The 17,455-nt window shown below is 43.8% G+C and overlaps 1 protein-coding gene across 2 annotated transcripts in view; it reads right to left on the bottom strand.

Annotated features, from left to right (window-relative positions):
* The window catches only part of ASB13 (ankyrin repeat and SOCS box containing 13), a 37,942-nt gene that overhangs the window by 11,140 nt on the left and 9,347 nt on the right, over window positions 1-17,455 (bottom strand). The gene's annotated exons all lie outside the window — the stretch shown is intronic.

Genomic DNA, 17,455 nt, shown 5'->3' with positions numbered 1-17,455 from the left:
CGGCAGTAGTTAAGGGTACTTAAACCACAGCCGGAGCTGAGGAATAAGGGTATAGCGCCCCCCCACCCCCGAGTCGGAATCTCTCTGGGGTGATCAAAATAAAAAGAAATAGTAAATCAACCCCTCCTTTATCACCCCCTTAGTTAGGGAAAAATAAAAAAATGTATTTATTTCCATTTTCCCATTAGGCTTAGAGTTGGGCTAAAGTGAGCTGGGCTAAAATGAGGGCTGGGATTACAGTTAGGGTTGGAGTTAGAACTGGCGGGGGTTCCACTGTTTAGGTACATCAGGGGGTCTCCAAATGCGACATGGCGCCACCGATTCCAGCCAATTTTGTGTTCAAAAAGTCAAACGGTGCACCCTCCCTTGAGACCGGTCATGCTCCCAAACAGTGGCTTTTCCCAAAATACGGGGGTGTGAGGGATGAGAGAGAATCCATTTTGTATTATAAGTTCAGGACATCTCTGTCTACTCCTGGAATGTGCCCCCAACCCTTGTGTCCCCCCAGGCCATAAAAGGCAATGCAATGTTTTGCTTTAATTAAAAGAGCTAGGAAGAAACTCTTCGAAGTTCTTAACACAAGGGCGCAAACTTTTGTTGCAGCTGCAGCCAGCTGACTCTTTGTGCTAACGAAGCACAAGGAGACAGCGCGTACAACTAGTCACAGCAGGCTTTGAGGTATTGAATCTGGAAAATGACCTATAATAATAGAATGCAATATCTCTGAGCTCAGCCGAGCACGTATCGGAATCGGCATTCCTTTCCCCATGCACCCATATTATTTTGCCACCTCCAGAACCCCGCATAATGGAGTTATAAAGCATAGCTAACAGGAATTACATAAGGTAGGCATGTTTGGTCTCTATGCGCAGATAAAATCCAGCGGAACCCAGTTGCGACACAACCAACCCATTCATAACTTTGGGCGCAAAGTAATGGGTCATCCATGATTCTGGACAGAAAATCTTATTCTCAGGACATGGGAGGAGGGAGGCGGCCCAACCCAGGGGTGGCAGCAGAGTGTGTGAGGAAACAGCCAATGCAGCCAGGAAACCCTGTAACTAAGATTTGGACCTGTGATCCACCCTATCCTTGTACAACACTTGCGACTATACACCTGTAAATTGTTCTTGTAAATACATATCTAAATATTTCTAGTGCACCTTTTCAGCGATTAAATATAAAATTAATCTTGGGATGCTCTTTTATCTCGATTCATGAATTTTCACATCCGCACCCTCAGATGGTCAATTGTACGCTACACGGGTTGGTTTCTGACCCGATATAAGCCTGTTGTCGGACGAGGAACTGGTGGCAGAATACCATTTTGTTTTAGTGAGGAACTCTAATAGTGACGGCCAGGAGTATTAAATATATATCCCCAGCCTCGACTGGGTAATTTATAACCCCCCCTCACTGGGAGCGCCTTACTAACTCGTACCTATAAGGGAAGCCTTACCGGCCGACTATTTGCCCTCGGTGCAGTTCCCTGACTGACCTGTAACAAATGGTGGCGTCAGAGAGCCGATCCCCATGGGTCCTTCTCTCCCCTCCCCCAAGGTGAGCGAAGTCGATGCCCCCCCCTTCCCCTGTGAGATCCCTCACAGGGGGTATCGGCGTACTCAGGAGAAATTGTACAACAAAGTTTGTGGTCCATTTTCTCCCAATACCCTTGTGAAGATAAAAAAAAAAAAAAAAAAAAATTGGTTCCAAAGTAAATTTTTGTGATAAAAGTAAAATGTTAATTTTTTCCTTCCACATTGCTTTAGTTCTCGTGAAGTAAGTGAAGGGTTAATAAACTTCTTGAATGTGGCTTTGCGCACCTTTAGGGGTGCAGTTTTTAGAATGGTATCACTTTTGGGTATTTTCTGTTATATTGACGCCACCAAACTCACTTCAAATGTGAGGTGGTTCATAAAAAAAAAAAAAATAATAATAATAATGGTTTTGTAAACTTGTTGGAAAAATAAGAAGTCGCTGGTCAAATTTTAACCCTTATAACATCCTAACAAAAAAATTATGTTTCCAAAATAGTGTGACACCACCTTTAACCCCTTCCTGACATCCGACGTTCTATCCCGTCCACGGTACCCGGGCCCGTATGACCGTGGACGGGATAGTACGTCTACCGCGATCAGCGGCGCCCACGTGGTGAGCACCGCTGATCGCGGCCGGGTGTCAGCTGATTATCACAGCTGACACCCGGCACAATGTGTCAGGGGCGGTCACGGACCGCCCCCGACACGTTAACCCCTTGCACACCGCGATCAAACACGATCGTGGTGTACCGGGGGTTAAAGGGAAGCATTGGAAGGGAGGGGGCTCCCTCCGTGCTTCCCTGAGCCCCTCACGGCAGCGCAATGTGCAGCGCTGCTGCGGGGGGGCTCCTTTCCTCCAGGCCCCCGAATCCAAGATGGCGACGGGGGCCTTCGGGGGCCTGAGGAAGCTGGCTTCCTCAGTGCCTGCAAAGCGCAGGCATGAGGAAGCCTTCTGCAGTGCCTGTGTCAGATCGCTGATCTGTCACAGTGATCTGTGATGTGACAGATCAGCGATCTGTCACAGGACAGTGATGTCCCACCTGGGACTATTTAATAAAGTAAAAAAAAAAATAAAAAAAAGTGTAAAAATAATTTAAAAAAAAAATCGCCAAATATATTAGAAAAAAAAAAAATATTCCCCCAATAAATCCATTTTTTGGAAATAATAATAAAAAAAAAAACAATAAAAGTACACATATTAGGTATCGCCGCGTCCGTAACGACCCGCCCTATAAAAAACGAAGCAAAAAATAATGATTTATTATCATACTGCCAAACAAAAAGTGTAATAACACGTGATCAAAAAGACGCATATAAATATCCATGGTACCGCTAAAAACGTCATCTTGTCCCGCAAAAAACGAGCCGCCACACAGCATCATCAGCGAAAAAATAAAAAAGTTATAGCTCGCTGAATAAAGCGATGCAAAAATAATTATTTTTTATATAAAATAGTTTTCATTGCATAAAACCGACAAAAACATAAAAAAAGACCTAAATGAGGTATCACTGTAACCGTACTGACGTGAAGAATAAAACCTCTTTATCAATTTTACCGCACGCGGAACGGTGTAAACGCACCCCCCCAAAAGAAATTCATGAAACGCTGGTTTTTGTTCATTCTGCGTCCCAAAAATCGGAATAAAAAGCGATCAAAAAATTCCACATGCCCGAAAATGGTACCAATAAAAACGTCAACTCGTCCCGCAAAAAAATAAGACCTAACATGACTCGGTGGGTCAAAATACGGAAAAATTATAGCTCTCAATATGTGGTGATGCAAAAACTATTTTTACAATAAAAAGCGTCTTTTAGCGTGCGACAGCCGCCAAACATAAAAACCGCCATAAATAGTAAATCAAACCCCCCGTTATCACCCCCTTAGTTAGGGAAAAATAATAAAATAAAAAAAATGTATTTATTTCCATTTTTCCATTAGGGTTAGGGTTAGGGCTAGGGTTAGGGCTAGGGTTAGGGCTAGGGGCGTGTTGGGGTTCGGGTTGGAGTTAGAATTGGGGGTTTCCACTGTTTGGGCACATCAGGGGCTCTCCAAATGCAACATGGCGTCTGATCTCAATTCCAGCCAATTCTGAGTTGAAAAAGTCAAATGGTGCTCCTTCCCTTTCAAGCTCTGCTATGCGCCCAAACAGTGTTTTACCCCCACATGTAGGGTATCAGCCTACTCAGGACAAATTGCAAAACAATTTTTGGGGTCCAATTTCTCCTGTTACCCTTAGGAAAATAAAAAATTGGGGGCAAAAATATCATTTTTGTGGAAAAAAATGATTTTTTAATTGTACCGCTGTACGTTATAAACTTCTGTAAAGCCCTTGTGGGTTCAAAGTTCTCACCACATATCTAGATAAGTTCCTTGGGGGGGTCTAGTTTCCAAAATGGGGTCACTTGTAGGGGTTTCCACTGTTTAGGTACATCAGGGACTCTCCAAACGTGACATGGCGTCCAATCTGAATTCCAGCCAATTTTGCATTGAAAAAGTCAAACGGCGCTCCTTCCATTCTGAGCTCTGCCATGCGCCGAAACAGTCGTTCCCCCCCACATATCAGGTATCTGCGTACTCAGGACAAATTGCACAATAACTTTTGCAGTTCAATTTCTCCTGTTACCCTTGGTAAAATAAAAAAAATTGAACCTGAAGTATTTTTTTTATGAAAAAAAGTTAGATGTTCATTTTTTTTTAAATATTCAAAAAAATTCCTGTGACGCACCTAAAGGGTTATTATTATTATTATTATTATTATTATTATTATTATTTATTGTTATAGCGCCATTTATTCCATGGCGCTTTACATGTGAGGGGGGTATACATAAAAACAAGTACAATAATCTTAAACAATACAAGTCATAACTGGTACAGGAGGAGAGAGGACCCTGCCCGCGAGGGCTCACAATCTTCAAGGGATGGGTGATAATACAGTAGGCGAGGGTAGAGCTGGTCGTGCAGCGGTTTGGTCGATCGGTGGTTACTGCAGGTTATAGGCTTGTCGGAAGAGGTGGGTCTTCAGGCTCTTTTTGAAGGTTTCGATGGTAGGTGAGAGTCTGATATGTTGTGGTAGAGAGTTCCAGAGTAGGGGTGATGCGCGAGAGAAATCTTGTATGCGATTGTGGGAAGAGGAGATAAGAGGGGAGTAGAGAAGGAGATCTTGTGAGGATCGGAGGTTGCGTGCAGGAAAGTACCGGGAGACGAGGTCACAGATGTATGGAGGAGACAAGTTGTGGATGGCTTTGTATGTCATGGTTAGGGTTTTGTAATGGAGTCTCTGGGCAATTGGGAGCCAGTGAAGGGATTGACAGAGGGGAGAAGCTGGGGAATAGCGGGGGGACAGGTGGATTAGTCGGGCAGCAGAGTTTAGAATAGATTGGAGGGGTGCGAGAGTGTTTGAGGGGAGGCCGCAGAGCATGAGGTTGCAGTAGTCAAGGCGAGAGATGATGAGGGCATGGACTAGGGTTTTTGCAGATTCTTGGGTGAGGAATGAACGGATGCGTGAAATATTTTTGAGTTGAAGTCGGCAGGAAGTGGAAAGGGTTTGGATATGTGGTTTGAAGGAGAGATCAGCATCAAGGATTACTCCGAGGCAGCGAGCTTGTGGGACTGGGGAGAGTGGGCAGTCATTTACTGTAATTGATAGGTTCGTAGGGGGGGTCACGTGAGATGGGGGAAAGATGATGAATTCTGTTTTGTCCATGTTGAGTTTCAGATATCTAGTGGAGAAGAAGGATGAAATAGTGGACAGACATTGAGGGATTCTGGTTAGTAGGGAGGTGATATCTGGTCCAGAGATGTAGATCTGTGTGTCATCAGCATAAAGATGATACTGAAAGCCATGAGATTCTATGAGCTGTCCCAGGCCAAAGGTGTAAATAGAGAACAGCAGGGGCCCTAGGACTGAACCTTGTGGGACTCCGACAGATAGGGGGCGAGGTGAGGAGGTGGTGTGTGAGTGGGAGACGCTGAATGTCCGGTCTGTTAGGTATGATGAGATCCAGGAGAGGGCCAAGTCTGTGATGCCGAGGGATGAGAGGGTCTGTAATAATAGGGAATGGTCCACTGTGTCAAAGGCAGCCGACAGGTCCAGGAGGAGGAGGACAGAGTAGTGTCGCTTGCTCTTGGCAGTTAAGAGGTCATTGGTGACCTTAGTAAGGGCAGTTTCAGTGGAGTGGTGTGACCGGAAGCCAGATTGTAAGCGGTCGAAGAGGGAGCAAGAAGAGAGATGGGAGGACAGTTCAAGGTAGACGTGTTGTTCCAGTAGCTTGGAGGCGTATGGGAGAAGTGATATAGGGCGATAGCTTGATGCAGAGGATGGGTCAAGAGAGGGCTTTTTGAGGATAGGTGTGATGGAGGCATGTTTAAAGCTTGAGGGGAAAACACCAGTTGTTAGTGATAGGTTGAAGAGATGGGTTAGGGTTGGGATGAAGACTGTGGTGAGGTTTGGGATGAAGTGGGATGGGATCGGGTCGAGTGCACAGGTGGTGAGATGTGATCTTGAGAGTAGAGTGGAGAGTCGATCTTCTGTAATGGTGGAGAAGTTGGTTTTGAAGGTGGAGGGCTGGGAAGTCGGGAGGAAGGGCTCTGGGGGTTGTTGACCAAAACTGTCCCTGATGTTATCAATTTTCTGCTTGAAAAATGAGGCAAAGTCTTCAGCTGAGATGAGTGGGGAGGGAGGAGGTGCTGGGGGGCGGAGGAGAGAATTGAAGGTGTTGAATAACTGTTTAGGGTTGTGAGACAGGGAGGATATGAGAGATGAGAAGTAGGTTTGTTTAGCTGTGGCGAGTGTGGTCTTGAAAGTAGTGAGGGACTGTTTGAATGCGATGAAATGCTCGTTGGAGTGGGATCTTTTCCATCTGCGCTCAGCAGCCCTGGAAGCTCGCCTCAGCTCTTTGGTCAGGCTGGTGTGCCAGGGCTGTCTGTTGATTTTGCGAGTTTTGGTATGTGTAAGTGGGGCAGCGGATTCCAAAGCTACAGCTATTGTGGTGTTATATAGAGCGGCAGCGTCATCCGCATTGTGTAAGGAACTTATATCTGTAAGAGGGAGGAGGGATTCGGAGAATGAGTGTAGGTCAAGGTGTTTAAGATTCCTGCGAGGGTGTGAAAGTTTGTGGGGTGGGGATTGTAGACATGGAGTGAAGAGGGAAGAGAATGTGAGCAGGTTGTGGTCAGAGAGAGGAAGAGGTGAGTTAGAGAGGTTAGATAGGGAGCAGAGGCGGGTGAAGATGAGGTCCAGTGTGTGGCCATCTTTGTGGGTGGCTGTAGAAGACCATTGAGTGAGGCCGAAGGAGGAAGTGAGAGATAGAAGTTTAGTGGCAGCTGAGAGGGAAGTGTCAATGGGGATGTTGAAGTCGCCCATGATGATAGTAGGGATGTCCGCGGAAAGGAAATGAAGTAACCAGGTGGTGAAGTGGTCAAAGAAGGTGGTGGCTGGCCCTGGGGGGCGGTAGATGACAGCCAGTTGGAGGTTGGAGGGGGAGTAGATGCACACAGAGTGCACCTCAAAGGAAGGGAGGGTAACAGAGGGTGGCAGTGGGATTGGGGTGAAGGAGCAGGTATCTGACAGGAGAAAACCAACTCCTCCACCATGTTTGCTGCTGGGGCGGGGGGTGTGAGAAAGGTGGAAGCCGCCATACGAAAGTGCAGCAGGAGAGGCTGTGTCAGAAGGGGTGAGCCAGGTTTCGGTGATGGCGAGGAAGGAGAGTTTGGTAGTAACAAAAAGATCATGGATGTAGGAAAGCTTGTTGCAGACAGAGCGAGCGTTCCACAGAGCTCCTGTTAGTGGGACTGGGGAAGCGGGGGCTGGGTGAATGGGTATAAGGTTGGAGAGGTTACGGAAGGTTGTGATAGAGCGTGGATGGGAGGTAGAAATGACTGTGGGAATGTGGTGAGGAGGACCAGGATTTGGAGAGATATCACCAGCAGTGAGAAGGAGCAGAGAAAGTGTTAGCAGGTGGGAGCAGGAGAGGGCATGAGGGGGCTGTCTGTGTTTGGAGACAGAGGATTGTATGTTAAGGAACAGTTTTGAGGCGGAGGTGAGGTGGATGGGGAGGATTGAAGAAGAGATGAACAGTTCCTTACTAGGAGTAGGGATTAGGGGAATTAGCAGAAAGTGAAGGATTATTGGGGTGAAAGTGAAAACAAACAGAAACATTGTTTACAGTGACTGTGTCCAGTTCCCTTCAGTTCCCTTCTGGTTCAATTCTGGTTTTAATTCTTAAATTAATCTTCACACTTCTAGCACACACTTATAGCAATCACAATGCAGACTGAAGTCTATGCAGACTTGTACTCTGCAATATATGTACAACTAAGTGCAGTCAGGTGTGAAGCAGAGAGGAGTGGTCTCTGCTCATCTTGGCCAGACAATTAAGAGTGGACCAGATGTATATGATCAAGCCAGAGTAAACAAGGTCATAAATAACACTGGGGTAAGCTGGGGTTAGCTGAAAGGCATACCATGTGAATGCTAGGTGCAGAGGCAAGTCTATGTGCAAAGCTGGGTGACGCACTGTGTGTCCTTCATAGACAGACAGCAGGAGAGCAGGAGAGCTGGGTGGATGGACATACCATGTGAATGCTAGGTGCAGAGGCAAGTCTATGTGCAAAGCTGGGTGACGCACTGTGTGTCCTTCATAGACAGACAGCAGGAGAGCAGGAGAGCTGGGTGGATGGACATACCATGTGAATGCTAGGGTTAATAAACTTCTTGAATGTGGTTTTGAGCACCTTAAGGGGTGCAGTTTTTAGAATGGTGTCACTTTTGGGTATTTTCTATCATATAGACCCCTCAAAGTGGCTTCAAATGTGATGTGGTCCTAAAAATAAAATGGTGTTGTAAAAATGAGAAATCGCTGGTCAACTTTTAACCCTTATAACTTCCTAACAAAAAAAAGTTTTGGTTCCAAAATTGTGCTGATGTAAAGTAAACATGTGGGAAATGTTAGTTAACAAGTTTTTTGTGTGCCGTATCTCTGTGATTTAAGGGCAAAAAATTCAAAGTTGGAAAATTGCGAAATTTTCAAAATTTTCGCCAAATTTCCGTTTTTCTCACAAATAAATGCAAGTTATTTGAATGAAATTTTACCACTAACATGAAGTACAATATGTCACGAGAAAACAATGTCAGAATCACCGGGATCCATGGAAGCGTTCCAGAGTTATGACCTCATAAAGGTACAGTGGTCAGAATTGTAAAAATTGGCCCGTCATGAACGTGCAAACCACCCTTGGGGGTGAAGGGGTTAAGTGTACAAAATTAAAAGTTTGAAATTTGCTACATTTTCCAAATTTCTTTTTTCATAAAAAAAAGCAAGTTATATCGAACAAATTTTACCACTGACATGAAGTACTATATGTCACAAAAAACACTCAGAATCAGTAGGATACATTGAAGCGTTCCAAAGCTATAACCTCATAAAGGGACAGTGGTCAGAATTGTAAAAATTGGCTTGGTCATTAAGTACCAAATTGGCTCTGTCACTAAGGGGTTAATCCTCCAAGTGGTTCCTTGGACTTTTGAACGATTGTCCAACTTAGTGAGTGCCATCAGCCTTTCCTTCTTGTCTTTGGAACTCTAGAGCTAGTGGTCAGTGATGAACACTGGCGTTTACAATGATCCGATATTTATGGGAGATATGTTCATAACTTCAGCATGTCGCCGAAAATATAACACATTCAACTCACATCACCATAAGACCGGCTGATGATGGATGATCCCAACCAAGCCATGTTTCATTTCTATATAAAGATTAAGCCATGATAGGAAACTTGACCACAATATTTTCCACCTGGGACCTCCAGGGGCAAAGATATCCTGAAAGCTGGAAACATCATAATTTTCTAAAGACCAAGCACATCCCATGACCAGCTCCCTGATTTTCTCACTATTCTTGACAAAACAGCATGTGGGAGTCAGGTGTTCCTGAGCAAGAGGCACACGCATATCTATGAATCAGGAGCATCTAACCTGTGTCCCACTACAGAAATTGGGAGCATGGGTTGCTCCGTTGTTACCAAATTTTAATTAATATGCTCATCACACATGACAGAGAGCTTTTATTTACTGTTAAATCTGACATTAAGGACTTGGAAGCTAAACTTAAGAATTTTGATGAGACATCACAGGTTCAACCTTTTAGAGGCTTGACAAATATGATCAAGAAATAATGAATAAGAAAAGATCCAAATTCTTGAAGGACAAGCTGGATTTTGATCAAAAAAACATTTTTAGATGGACACATCAAGGAAATAGGCGAAGGGGTCCTACCAACAAATGTGGTCCCATGGGGACTACTAAAGATACATAAGCAACTGAAGGACACACTTCAAGTGATTTTTTATCCTCGGCAGAAAGCGAGTCAGATCCAGGACCAGGCGAGCGCGCAGGCGGCACAGGGCTCTTCACTCGGATTACCAGGAACAAGGGATACAGAACCCCACGTTACAATCAACGGAGGCAATATCGGAAGTAATACCATCATTGCCCTCGGGTACCGGTGAGTGTAATATGCCCTGTGTATCTGACACACTGCAAATTATTAATTTGTCGCAATATTCTGTCACTTATTGAGATTTCTGTCCTGAGCAAGGGTTTAACCTTTTCGCCAGTCCATCAGATGGACAAATTTACTTTAATTAAAGATTTGTTTTTGTCCTGTAGGAAAATTATCCTCCAGGTACTGCATAACAAGCCGCAGATGTCTCCTTTTCTTAACAATACTGATCAAAGGGTTTTCCAAGAGCTCATGGATCTCCTACGTGAGGGTGAAATGGACACAGGTAAGCCTAGGTTTCCACACAGAAATAGGTCCAGTGTCTCCCCCCCCCCTTTTCCATTGTTCCCACTGAGGATTTTTTTTCGAAATGGTTAAAAAGGACATTGAAGCATTGTCTCCAATTAGTCCTGTTAAGCCGAATTTAAATCCATCTGTTAAACGTGTTCTTTTTAAATCCAACAGTGACTTTATTATTCGGGAAGCAGATAAGGGGGGCAACATAGTTTTATGGCCCCACGATCTATATCAGGAAGAGGCACACAGGCAATTGGACGATCACAAATTTTACCGCAAGCTCCCACTGGGGTATATTCCATCAGATTGAGGTCCTTAGTTGATAAGGCTTTCGAATTGGGCATTATTAATTCAGGAGAACGTGATTTCATTTGGGTAGAGCATCCTATCATTTCTACTTTTTATATGCTGACCAAAGTTCACAAGGACCTTCACAGACCACCTGGCAGGCCGATCGTTTCTAGCATTGGCAGCCTCTGTGAAAAGCATGCATATATATTGACTTCTTCTTGCAGCCTCTGGTATTACCTGCTTACATCAAGGATTCGACATTTCATTACAACGTAGCAGGGTGTTACCTTGTCACCGGATGACATCAAGGTCACGTGTGATGTCGAATCCTTGTATTCAAACATCAACCATGATGACGGTATGCAGGCGGTGCTCTTTTTCCTTGTTCTTGTTCGACAGGACGTTCTTCCTACAAACCTCGGGTGTGGCAATGGGGGGGTGATGTGCCCCGGCCTTCGCAAACCTGTTTTTAGGATGGTGGGAGGCGACAGTTGTTTTCCCCTCAAGATTGTTTCAGGACAAGGTACGACATTGGTTGAGATTCATTGACGATGTCTTTTTCATCTGGTCTGGCTCCTCAGAGGAATGCGTGTCATTTTTGAATTTTCTAAATGACAACCCCTTTAACATTCATTTGACCCACACTATCTTTTCCCTTTCAGTGAACTTTTTGGATCTCAGCATTAGCCGTCAAGATGGTGTGTTGTCTACCTGCCTCTATCGCAAGCCAACTGCTTGCTTGAATATGGAAGTTTCCATCCATTACACACCAGGAGGGGTATTCTAGTTGGGCAATTCATGAGGGTTAGGAGAAATTGCACTAAAGACTCAGATTTCCGGAGGGAGGCCCCTGATCTCACAGAGATTTAAGAAGAGGAACTATCCCAGCAAGTGCATATCTCGGGCGTACCAGAGATATCACAAACTTTATTATTAACTCCTACGAAGAGGCCTGCAAACAACAATGTTTGCTTTATCACAAGTTTTAATTCTCATTGGACACTGGTAAGAAAGATCTTACAGAAACATTGGATGATATTGACAACCGATCTACAGACATCTCAGGTTGTGAGCAAACAGCCATTGGTCACTGCCAAGAGAGCGCCCAACCTAAAAGACATTCTTACCACTAGTCATTATACTAGACCCACCAATAGATTAAATAGGGGCATTGTCTTGAAGGGCTCTTTCCCTTGTGGGGATTGCAGCATTTGCTCATTTATGCATCCCACGCGTGATGTTTTTTGCAATCCCATTGATCAGGTGCGGCATAGTTATAAAGCATATATCAATTGCAAAACGGCTAATGTCATCTATGCCATTGTGTGCCCTTGCCCACAGATTTATGTGGGTCATACTTCACAAGAATTGCGTCGCAGAATACAAAGGCATCTTTCTACCATCAATACAGCCTCGGTGGATGTCCACAAAGGTAAAGCCCCCGTCACACACAGAGAGATCGCTAGCGAGATCGCTGCCGAGTCACAAGTTTTGTGACGCAACAGCGATCTCACCAGCGACATCGCTGTGTGTGACAGGCATCAGCGACCACCCCCCCCCCCCCAGGTATCGCTGATCGTGCTCGAATGGCCTGGACCTTCTTTTGATCGTTGTTCTCCCGCTGGCCAGCACGCATCGCTGCGTGTGGCAGGCGGCGGGAGACCAGCGATCTGGACGCTGGTTTCCAATGTAAACCGCGGGTAACTAAGGGCACGCGTCACTTAGTTACCCGCTGTGTACCTTCGTTAACAGCGCACTGGTGCAGGGAGCTGGTAACCAAGGTAAACAGCGGGTTTCTAAGTGCCGCGCAGCGCTTAGAAACCCGCTGTTTACCTTGGTTACCAGCTCCCTGCACCAGCACGCTGGTAACTAAGGTACACAGCGGGTAACTAAGCGACGTGCGCGCTTGTTACCCGCGTCGTCGCTGTCCTGATCGCTGCTGAGATCTGCCTGTTTGGCAGCTCACCAGCGATCATGTAGCGACACACCAGCGATCCTGACAAGGTCATATCGTTGTCGGGATCGCTGGTGCGTCGCTATGTGTGACGGGGCCCTAAGGCTATTACCTCGGTGGCTTCCCACTATTTAACCCATCATGGGGTAGCTATCGCAACACTATGGTCTTGGGCTTAGAACACATAAAAACTTCTGGAAAGGGGGGCTCCTTAAATAGAAAATTATTACAAGCGGAGTCACGATGGATTTTCTTGTTAAATTCCATGGCGCCTTCTGATATCAACGAGGATGTCTTATTCACAGGTTTCCTTGGTTGATTCCTAAGATGGATACTACCTTCAATCTTTTTGATTGACATGTTCCCTGCTTGAACAATGGATTGTGCAGTTGTCTCTTTCACCCTCATGGGATTGCCTGACCTTTATTTCACTGGACTTGCTGTTGGCTCATCTGGAAGACTATTGGACCATCCTTATGGAGACACTTTTATACTGTATCTATATCTATTTACCTTATGTAGATGACTTGTGGTTTCTTCTACTTATCTTAATTAAATTTTGCTTCTGAGCTATGTACAGGTTGATTATGAAGGTTTTTCTGTATGGGTTTTTTTTTGTCTAATATTGTTCTTATTTTACTTTTGGCCCCTATATTTCGTTTGGCACATGAAGCATATGGGTACATGCTATTGGCTGGGTGGCGGGGCCTGTCCATCTTTGCAATTATTTAATGAGTTTGGGCATGGCTCACTTATTTTATTTCTTTTGTGGGTGCTTTTGCAGGTGACATCCTACATTTCCACAATATCTCCTCTTGTATACCAGGACCTAATTTATATATTTTGGGGTCCAGGGATATGATATGGCATTTGCCTATTTTTTGAGATATTCAAACATCAGGGTTATTGGGTAACGCAGTCTTTTGCTCAATAGCACCCCTTCGTCTTTCTTTATTCAGTTATTATTGTACTCTTTTTTTATTTTTATTTATTTTTCATATTTTCTATTTATATAACTTTTCATTTTCTATATATTTTTCATTTATTATATTTATTTTTTTATTATTTTGGTAGTTTTTTATTTTAAAAAAAAAATTTTTATTTGTTTATTTTTTATTTATTATTTTGTGTTTTCTCATTTATATTACTTTATTGCACTTATATTATTTTATTCCTTATTATTTTTTCTGTTTTGTTTTTTTACACATTTCATATTTCATTTTTGGTTCGCATTTCTTATAAGCATTCTCATTATCATTAGAAAAGAAAGAAAGACATTGTTTCTTTATTTCTTTAGTGATTCTGCTATTTGGATATATTCCCCGCATGTTTCAACCTTCTCCCAGCTACTCTACCATTCAATACACATTTTCTGTGCATTGTTTGTTCATTCTAATCCTTATATTTCATGTACTAATGGCCTTTATTCTGTTTTCAACTTTCATTGCTCTCCTCCAGGCTCCCGGGAGCCGCGCATGCGCTCCTTCTGTCATTTCTTCTGGTCCCATACGTCGCGCTGGTTTCACGTACCAGCGCGTGTGCACTGGACATCTATGGGCAGAGACGTCTGCCAGGCTCTTCCAGCCTCCCGCGTCACTTCCTCTTTCGGCCGAGAACACTACCTCACAGGTGGCAACGCTAAGTACTCTGGATACAGGTATTAGATACAGGTAAAGCTCTCTAAAGCAACATTATGCACAATTCCCCTGACGAAGCCGTCCGTGTAACGGTGACACACGTTGGGTCGCCCCGCTCATTTACCCTTCCTGTACTGGTATTTGGTATGGATTCTGTATGTAATTTTTGGTTCCACCAGCACCTGTCTCCCTCTTTAGCCCTGGGCTGTTTGGTATAACTTATATGCACTGGTTATGTGCACGTTCATACGTCCTTATGGCATTTTCCTTTGCCACAACCGTGGTTTGATTTATTAGTGCATTTTTCTATGTGCTTTATTCCATTCACCCATGGTGGCATTCAGGCCATATTTGTGCATAATTGGTGCATACATTTCGGCAATCAGGTATTTTTCTTATGTCTAGCCCTGATCTTCTTGGGCAATTTTTGACATTATTTATTGCGTTGGTGGATAAGTTAATCCTTATCATATTGTATATTATGAGTTTTGAATTTTTCCTACTGAGGACCATACACATATATTTGGATTTTTATAACTGGCTGTTTTGTGGTGGGACAATACTCAGCATATTGTAGCTCTATATCCTGTATATTGTAATGGTCTTATATTGTCTCCCACTTGCAGGTGCGTCATCCACATTTCTATTATTCCTATTTGTACAGATGTAGGGTAATGTAGTGGGGTGTGTTTTCACTGTTTTTACATGTTTTTAATATTGTTGCCAATAAAGCTTTTCCTTGCATATGATTTTTGGTGGTGTGCTTCTCTTTAGTGGTCCTTCTTTCGCCTTGGTTTTGACTTTATATTCATGTGACCACTGATTTGCACCCCCGCTATCTATATTGGTTATTTGTGGTTTGTACCAGCAGTGCGCCCATACATCCAGTATTGCCACTACAGAAATTGTTCTCCAGTCCCTGACAGAAGTAAGAAAAGCCACCACTGGAGGACAAAGACAGAAAAGGGCTTCTGTGCAAGAAGAGTATGTGGACCTTATGCTATACAATAGTTCATCATAATGTAAAATTCCACCTGCTTTCGAGGGAAAATGGGTCCCATTACCTCTTGGCCCTAGTGCAACTGCATAGGTTGCACCATTGGTGTGTCCACCAAATCATGTCATGAATTAGACGAGCTGTGGCATCATTTCCACATCAAGCTCTCGTCCTGTCCCAGCGCAGTCCATTTTGGCAGAGTCGCGAGAAACCGGCATGAAAATGCTAAAAGTCGCAACATTTTCGTGAAACTCAAAGTTGACCCAAAATTTTGTGACTTTTCAAAGAAATTTAACCCCTTTCCTTCATTGGACGTAATATTCCGTCCATGTGACCTGGGCCCTAACTACCATGGACGGAATATTATGTCATAGTGGTGAGCGCCGCTTATCGCGGCCGGGTGTCAGCTAATTATCATAGCTGACACCCGGCACAATGGGTCAGGGGCGGTCACAGACCGCCCCCGACACGTTAACCCCTTGTGCACCGCGATCAAACACGATCGCGGTGTACCGGGGGTTAAAGGGAAGCATCGGCAGGGAGGGGGCTCCCTCCGTTCTTCCCTGAACCCCCCACGGCAGCGCAATGTGCAGCGCTGCTGTGGGGGGCTCCTTTCCTGCAGGTCCCCGGATCTAATATGATGGCGGGGACCTCCCGGGGCCTGCAGGAAGCCTGCAGCAGTGCCTGTGACAGATCGATGATCTGTCACAGCGATCTGTGATGTGACAGATCAGCGATCTGTCACATGACAGTTATGTTCCCCCTGGGACATTGTAATAAAGTAAAAAAAAAAAAAGTGTAAAAATAATTAAAAAAAAAAAAAATAATAATAAATATATATATATATATATATATATATATATATATATATATATATTTTTTCCCCAATAAATTCATTTTTTGGAAATAAAAAAAACAAACAATAAAAGTACACATTTGGTATCGCCGCGTCCGTAACGACCCACCCTATAAAACTATCCCATTAGTTAACCCCTTAAGCGAACCCCTTAAAAAATTAAAAAAAAAAAAACGCAGCAAAAAATAATGATTTATTATCATACCGCCGAACAAAAAGTGCAATAACGCGCGATCAAAAAGACGCATATAAATATCCATGGTACCACTGAAAATGTCATCTTCTCCCGCAAAAAAGAGCCATCATACAGTATCATCAGCGAAAAAATAAAAAAGTTATAGCTCGCAGAATAAAGCGATGCAAAAATTATTATTTTTTATATAAAATTGTTTTCATCGCATAAAAGCGCCAAAACATAAAAAAATGACAAATGAGGTATCGCTGAAACCGTACTGACCCGAAGAAGAAAACCGCTTTATCAATTTTATCGCATGCGGAACGGCGTAAACGCACCCCCCAAAAGAAATTCATGAAATGCTGGTTTTTGTAGATTCTGCGTCCCAAAAAACAAAATAAAAAGCGATCAAAAAATGTCACCTGCCCGAACATGGAACAAATAAAAACGTCAACTCGTCCCGCAAAAAATAAGATCTCACATGACTCGGTGGGTCAAAATATGAAAAAATTATAGCTCTCAATATGTGGTGATGCAAAAACTATTTTTACAATAAAAAGCGTCTTTTAGCGTGCGACAGCTGCCAAACATAAAAACCGCCATAAATAGTAAATCAAACCCCCCGTTATCACCCCCTTAGTTAGGGAAAAATAATACAATTAAAAAAAAAAGTATTTATTTCCATTTTCCCATTAGGGTTAGGGTTAGGGCTAGGGCTAGTGCTAGGGGTGTGTTGGGGTTTGGGGTGTGTTGGGGTTAGGGTTGGAGTTAGAATTGGGGGTTTCCACTATTTGCGCACATCAGGTGCTCTCCAAACGCAACATGGCGTCTGATCTCAATTCCAGCCAATTCTGTATTGAAAAAGTCAAATGGTGCTCCTTCCCTTCCAAGCTCTGCCTTGCACCCAAACAGTGTTTTACTCCCTCATATGGGGCATCAGCCTACTCAGGACAATTTGCAAAACAACTTTTGGAGTCCTATTTCTCCTGTTGCCCTTAGGAAAATAAAAAAATGGGGGCAAAAATATCATTTTTGTGGAAAAAAATATGATTTTTTTTATTTTCACGTCTGGGCGTTATAAACTTCTGTGAAGCACTTGGGGGTTCAAAGTTCTCACCACACATCTAGATAAGTTCCTAGGGGGGGTCTAGTTTCCAAAATGGTGTCATTTGTGGGGGGGATTCCACTGTTTTGGTACATCAGGAGCTTTC

The sequence above is a fragment of the Dendrobates tinctorius genome, unplaced genomic scaffold, assembly GCF_039654945.1.
Source record: "Dendrobates tinctorius isolate UK_male_01 unplaced genomic scaffold, ASM3965494v1 ptg000105l, whole genome shotgun sequence".
Taxonomy (NCBI): Eukaryota; Metazoa; Chordata; class Amphibia; order Anura; family Dendrobatidae; genus Dendrobates; species Dendrobates tinctorius.
This window is presented reverse-complemented; position numbering and strand designations above follow the sequence as displayed.